This window comes from Amphiura filiformis, chromosome 1 (genome assembly GCF_039555335.1).
Source record: "Amphiura filiformis chromosome 1, Afil_fr2py, whole genome shotgun sequence".
In the NCBI taxonomy this organism is placed as follows: domain Eukaryota; kingdom Metazoa; phylum Echinodermata; class Ophiuroidea; order Amphilepidida; family Amphiuridae; genus Amphiura; species Amphiura filiformis.
Window position 1 is genome coordinate 5676842 of NC_092628.1, and position 6602 is coordinate 5683443.

Genomic DNA, 6602 nt, shown 5'->3' on the forward strand with positions numbered 1-6602 from the left:
TTTAGCTGCCCTGGTCAGTGGTCATGCATTGTCCCTAGTCACAAACACGTTATAATTAGAGAAAGAGAACCAGGTTGACTCGACCGCCCGGGCCATCTTGATACAAGCATGGAACCAAAATTGGGGCTATTTGGTTTCCCTGGACTTTGGAATGCGCTCAAGTTGAGGCAATCCATGTCATGCTTCATGCATGACATGGATGATGGGCGCATTTGAGAGACGCACTTGATGTGAGCTGTACACGATACTATCCTAAAACGCTTCAGATGAGATGCAGAATTGTTTTCGTTCGTCTCCGAAATACATGAAAATTGAAATATGTATGTTGCGGGTTCCGATGGCAGATTGGCACCTTATTTGTTGTTCACTCTACATAGCATCGCGTGATGCAAGCATGACCTAGTTTTTTAACATTCATGATCAACGGCAGCAGTATCACAAGTCGAGTATGAACTTTAGGTCTTTTTATAGATAATTCTTAAGGGATCTAAAATGAGCGTTTATTGCGTTTCGACAGTATTTTTTGTGGGACATGAGAGCACCTCGGACATATCGAATTGCATTCTGAATATGAAGCATGTCTTTCTGATATCAAATAATTTTCATTTTTTGAAAATCACAATATAATACAAATTTTATGACAAATTATAAAAAATGATATTTTTCAAATTTGTGATATATAAGTATAACAGTCCTCGAAGTAAATTATATAAATCTAATGATATATTCTTAAAGTGTATGTAGCAGGGAGGAAAAGCCGACGGTCAATTGAAAATTTTGACCTTTCATATTGAAGATATGGATTTTTTTCCCGAAAAGACCTAATTTTTTTGGTGTTTTGGGAAAAAAAATCCATATCTTCAATACGAAAGGTCAAAATTTTCAATTGATCGTCGGCTTTTCATCCCACCTACATAGGCCTACACTTTAAGTATAAATCATCAGATTTATAAAGTTTACTTCAAGTAGGGGGGTCACATCATTCTTTTATCTACAATATAAATGTTTGGCATTAAGTTTTTCAGAAGCATCTTGCAAAATGATGAAGATAGCAATTTAAATGGTTCAAATTGGATAAAGCGTTTTGAAGTTACGCCAATTTAAAAGTTCGAAAAATGGCTGTTTTTCAGCATGATTTTGATAAAAACGCATGTTTTCGACAATATGGCATGTTTGAAGACTAAAAAATCAAAATTATATGCTTCCTATGTCCGATTTTCACTTAAAGTTGCTGTATAACTGAGTCTTTCAACATAGATATGTCAAGAGGTACATCATTTGCTTCAGTTTTTGAAAAAGATTACTCCAAATATGGACTAAAACACCAAAATCAAGGATCGTCGCACTCTCATTTTAACCCCTTGCAGAATAAAATTGCAGATTTACGACAATCTCAGATTAAAAATATGAATTGTGAATGGCTGCATTTACACTAAGCCAACTCTAACCCTTGGGTTGAAACACAAAAACAACAACAAAAGCTTCATGTGCATCAAAATATTGTGAGAAATTGCCTCCAAAGTGGGAAAAATCTAGAAAATCAAGGAAATTGTCGCTCAATGTAAAAAAGTGCTACAGAATGAAACAGCAAGTTACGGACACCCTCGGAATAAAAATATCAACTTTGTACATCCATATTCAAGGTAAAACAACTCTAGGACTTCAAGTTGGACCACTGCAGTAGATAAAAACAACAAGTTGGTCATAATATGTTGATAACTACACTCCAGAAATGGAAAAATATGAAAACTTCACAAGTAAGGTCAACAATTTCTATGGGAAAATACACAGGAAAATGAAAAAAAAACAAATGTTTCAATATATTGCCATTTTTTAACCCAACATCCTAGAAATTTCTTGTTTACGTCAAAAGAAAGATATTTTGTGGAGATTCAGGAAAAAGGAGTCTCAATTTGATTGCACATGTGGCACACAGTAGGGTAACTCATCATCTACAGTCATCATATCAAAATTTCACCCTTGGACAGCGTTTCCTATGGGAAAATACACACGTTTCGGGCAAAAAAACATCAAATTTTCAAATATATCGTAGAAAAAAACAAGTTGTGCCAAAATAAAGATACATTTCTCATGGTTCAGAAAAAGTAACTTTAAAATTCACTACATCGTTGGCACCGGGTCGAAAAACTCACTTTCTAAAGGCAATTTCTTAATTTCTTCTGCGGATCCAGACACTGGTCTTTGCTGATAAATAATCTGGTGCTTTCACAGAGCCGCCGTGTAAAATTCAAAAGGTCAATAGACCTAAAAATATTTTTTTTGTAACTACACATACTAAATAAATATTTGAAAATGTTTAGGTCTCTATGAAGAAAACAATTTGATATTTTTTTATGCTCAAAACATGCCATTGTTCATTTATGGGTCGTATATGCAGACACCTAATGAGCTAATGTGTGACCCCCCTACTTCAAGTACTGTTAAATATCAAAAATATCAATTTTTAATGATTTGCCATAAAATGTGTATTAACCCTAACCCCCTAAGGGCTTTTCGGCGACGGAAAGGGAAAGAAGGAAAGAATAAAGAGAGAAAAGAAGGAAAGAAGTTGTTTGCTCTGGGTGGGATTCGAACCCGAGACCCCTCCCATGCCAAGCACTCGGTCGGCGACACTTTGCCACGGGTCTTGGGCTTCGCTGGCCAGCGAAACCGTGCCTATCACTTAGGGCGATTGCGTCATCACACCACGTGGGATGCATGCACGAACAGCGCATATATCAAGTAGTATTTTGTAGTATTCAGGCGGGTTAGGGTTAAATTATTTGATATCAGAATGACATTCTTCGTATTCAGAATGCAATTCGATATGTCTGATGTGCTCTGATGTCCCAAAATAAATACCTCCAAATCTTACCTAAAAAATAGACCTCAAAAAACTTAAAAATTAGGGGCTTTCCCCAAAACAAACCCCGTCGTGTTTGGTATGAGTGCAAAGGTCACAAAATTACCCACAAAATGATGACATCATCCAGGTAAGTCTCGTGGAGTCTCGTGGATAAATACAATGTGAATTTCAAGCAGACGAAAAAATGGCGTCCCGTCGATCGAGTCGCTACGGTGGTAACTCCTGAACTTCAACAAGTTCATGACATAAAAAAACTTGCTTAAGGGGGTACTACACCCCTGCCAATATTTATGCCTATTTTTGCATTTTTCTTAAAAATTATAGCACATTGGGAACAAGTAAGATATGTATATTATAGGGGCAAGGACTACAACTACTGCACTATAAATTTTATTTCAGCACAGACAACAGTTGTGGGGTTACAGTAAAAAATGAGGAAAACCAATATTTGATCAATAAATCAATAACTACTTGCTTTGAGTTGCTGAATTTTCAGTACAGTAGTTGTAGTCCTTGCCCCTATAATATACATATCTTACTTGTCACCAATGTGCTATAATTTTTGAGAAAAATGCAAAAATAGGCATAAATTGGCCAGGGGTGTAGTACCCCTTATTGTTCTTATTTTGTGGAAAACTTTACATAATCGGAAAATTTCATCTTTAAACTCTGTAAAAATAATTTCCTATTGTATTTGGAGTTTTGAAAGGATGAGAAATGGTGAGTTGTTTTCACTAAGTTTCACACACAAACAGATACAAATGCGTAAATGACTAAATCATCGTATGCGCTGATCTCGCTAATACAACTTACAAGTTGTAACAACACACAATTGAATTGAACAACATTTACTGTTAACATCGATTTAATTAATCAACCCAATTGGGCAGTGACAACACCAGTTGGGTGCGACGGGGACCCAGTAACATGAGTAATGGCCGACTTAAATTCTGACCATCATCACTTGGCTTGTTGGATTCGTCTATAGCAAAAGCCTGTACAATAATTTGTCAACACGAATTCGACAGCCGGGACAGGTGGCATACGCATTAAAATGACGTGAAATTGCAAGTCCTTTATTGTGGCTTTAATGTTATGGAACTAAATTCTTACAGGAAAGCATAGATCAGAGGATATCTTTACTTACAATTAATATATTATTGACAGCTAAAATCCTCATCGGATCGGGGAAATCATCATAGAAACCAGACTCATTTTGTGTAGCAGCTCACCGTGTTTTGTTTGTTGACATGTCTGACTCTGCAATAACACTCTCAATCCCATGCCGAAGTTCTCATTTGTTAATCTTAGTTCTCATACCCTACAGAAACTGTAGTCGAGTTTAAATTTTAGTGTTGCCGGTTGTAAAGAAGTATTCCAAATTAAGAGAATCAGTGTCTGGGATTCCCCTTTTGTTCTGTCAGCCTAGTTGAAAGGGAGGGAGGGGGGCAAAGATTTTTTGCACTACCAAAAAAAAAAGTGGAGGGGGGAACAAGCGATTTTGGGAAGACCCGGGGTACATAATTTTTTGTCGAAAGGGGAAGAGCACTATTAGGCGCAGATTGTGCCTTGTGCCAGCAGCGGAGCATGCTTTAGTCCGAACAATAGGGGCTGTGCAATAATTGAATTTTCAAAATGGTCTGCCAAAATCGCTTGCCCCCCCCTTTGACGTGCCAAAAACCTTTGCCCCCCTTTTTGATGTGCCAAAAAACCGTTACCCCCCCCCCTTACATGCAAAGTTTTTGGGAACCCAAATTTAAAACCTTACATGTAATTGTCGTAAGGGATCGGGAATGAGCGTTTTGAGCGTTTCGACAGTATTTTTTGTGGGACATGAGAGCACATGAGACATATCGAACTGCATTCTGAATACGAAGAATGTCTTTCTGATATCAAATAATTTTCATTTTTTAAATTCAAGATATAGGCCCTAATACAAATTTAAATGACAAATTATTAAAATTTGATATTTTTCACATTTTTGATATATAACAGTCCTATAGGCCTAAGTAAATTTTATAAATCTAATGATATATTCTTAAAGTGTATGTAGGCCTAGCTGGGAGGAAAAGCCGACGATCAATTTAAAATTTGTACCTTTCATATTGAAGATATGGATTTTTCCCAAAAAGGCCTAATTTTTTTGGTGTTTTTGGAAAAAAATACATATTTTCAATATATACGAAAGGTAAAAATTTTCAATTCATCGTCGGCTTTTCATCCCACCTACATATACTTTACTTTAAGTATAAATCATCAGATTTATAAAGTTTACTTCGAGTATATACTGTTAAATATCAAAAATGTAAATTTTTAATTATTTGCCATAAAATGTGTATTACATTGCGAATTTCAAAAAATAAAAATTATTTGATATCAGAAGGACATTCTTCGTATTCAGAATGCAATTCGATATGTCTGATGTGCTCTAATGTCCCACAATAAATATTGTCCAAAGGTTCATACCCTTAAGGGATCTGGAATGAGCGTTTTGAGCGTTTCGACAGTATTTTTTGTGGGATATGAGAGCACATCAGACATATCGAATCGCATTCTGAATACGAAGAATGTCTTTCTGATATCAAATAATTTTTTGAAATTCATGATATAATACAAATTTTATGACAAATTATTAAAATTTGATATTTTTCACATTTTTGATATATAACAGTCCTCGAAGTAAATTTTATAAATTTAATAATATTATTCTTAAAGTGTATTTAGCTAGCTGGGAGGAAAAGCCGACGATCAATTGAAAATTTTGACCTTTCATATTGAAGATATGGATTTTTTCTCCCAAAAAGACCTAATTTTATCTTCCATACATTGTATCTTCAATACGAAAGGTCAAAATTTACAATTGATCGTCGGCTTTTCATCCCACCTACATATACTTTAAGTATAAATCATCAGATTGATAAAGTTTACTTCAAGTAGGCCCTACTGTTGAATATCAAAAATATCAATTTTTAATGATTTGCCATAAAATGTGTATTACATTGCGAATTTCAAAAAATCAAAATTATTTGATATCAGAAGGACATTCTTCGTATTCAGAATGCAATTCGATATTTATGATGTGCTCTAATGTCCCACAATAAAATACGGTCCAAACGTTCATACCCCATCCCTTAATATCATATAATTCGAGCACAGCGAACAGGAAATTATGCATATTTGAATGTTTTCCTACCGTGACCTTTTTACTGAGGGTGTAAATATAGAAATGGTGCCGAAAATATCTATGCCAAAAATCCGACCCTCCCCCCCCCCCTTTCGACCTGCCAAAAATCGCTCACCCCCTCCCCCTTTCGACCTGCCAAGTGCTTCCCCCCCCCACCCTTTTGGCCTGCAAAAAATCTTTAATTCACCAGACCGGGGGTACACATAATTATTAGGCACAGCCATGCGCGTATTTTTTTTTTTGGGGGGCTTTGGGGGTGCGAGGCAAAAAAGAAGGGGCGGCGGAAGATAAAGGGGCGGCAAAAATACCAACTAAAGAAAAAAGGGCGGGACAAGAATAATTATCAATGAAAAAGGTGTAACACCTATAAAATGTTACCTGAAAAAAAATTTGTGAATTACAATGCCATCGGCCAGACGCGCATACTCTCTAAATGTAAAGAGAGATTCACCTATAAGAAAAAAGAGTGAAATGTGTTAGGGGCTGCAGCCGCGGATCCAGAGAGAAAAAAATACGGGGGGCGCAAAATACATGAGATTTCTAGAGGGCGAC

General features: G+C 36.1%; 1 protein-coding gene across 6 annotated transcripts in view; it reads right to left on the bottom strand.

Annotated features, from left to right (window-relative positions):
• The window catches only part of LOC140157358 (uncharacterized), a 47476-nt gene extending 43334 nt beyond the window's left edge, over positions 1–4142 (bottom strand). For all 6 annotated transcript variants that reach the window (XM_072183370.1, XM_072182925.1, XM_072183994.1 and 3 more), the window contains exon 1: positions 4014–4142. The gene's annotated coding sequence lies outside the window, so the exon portion shown is untranslated. The remainder of the gene's footprint in view (positions 1–4013) is intronic.
• Positions 4143–6602: the final 2460 nt, after the last annotated feature.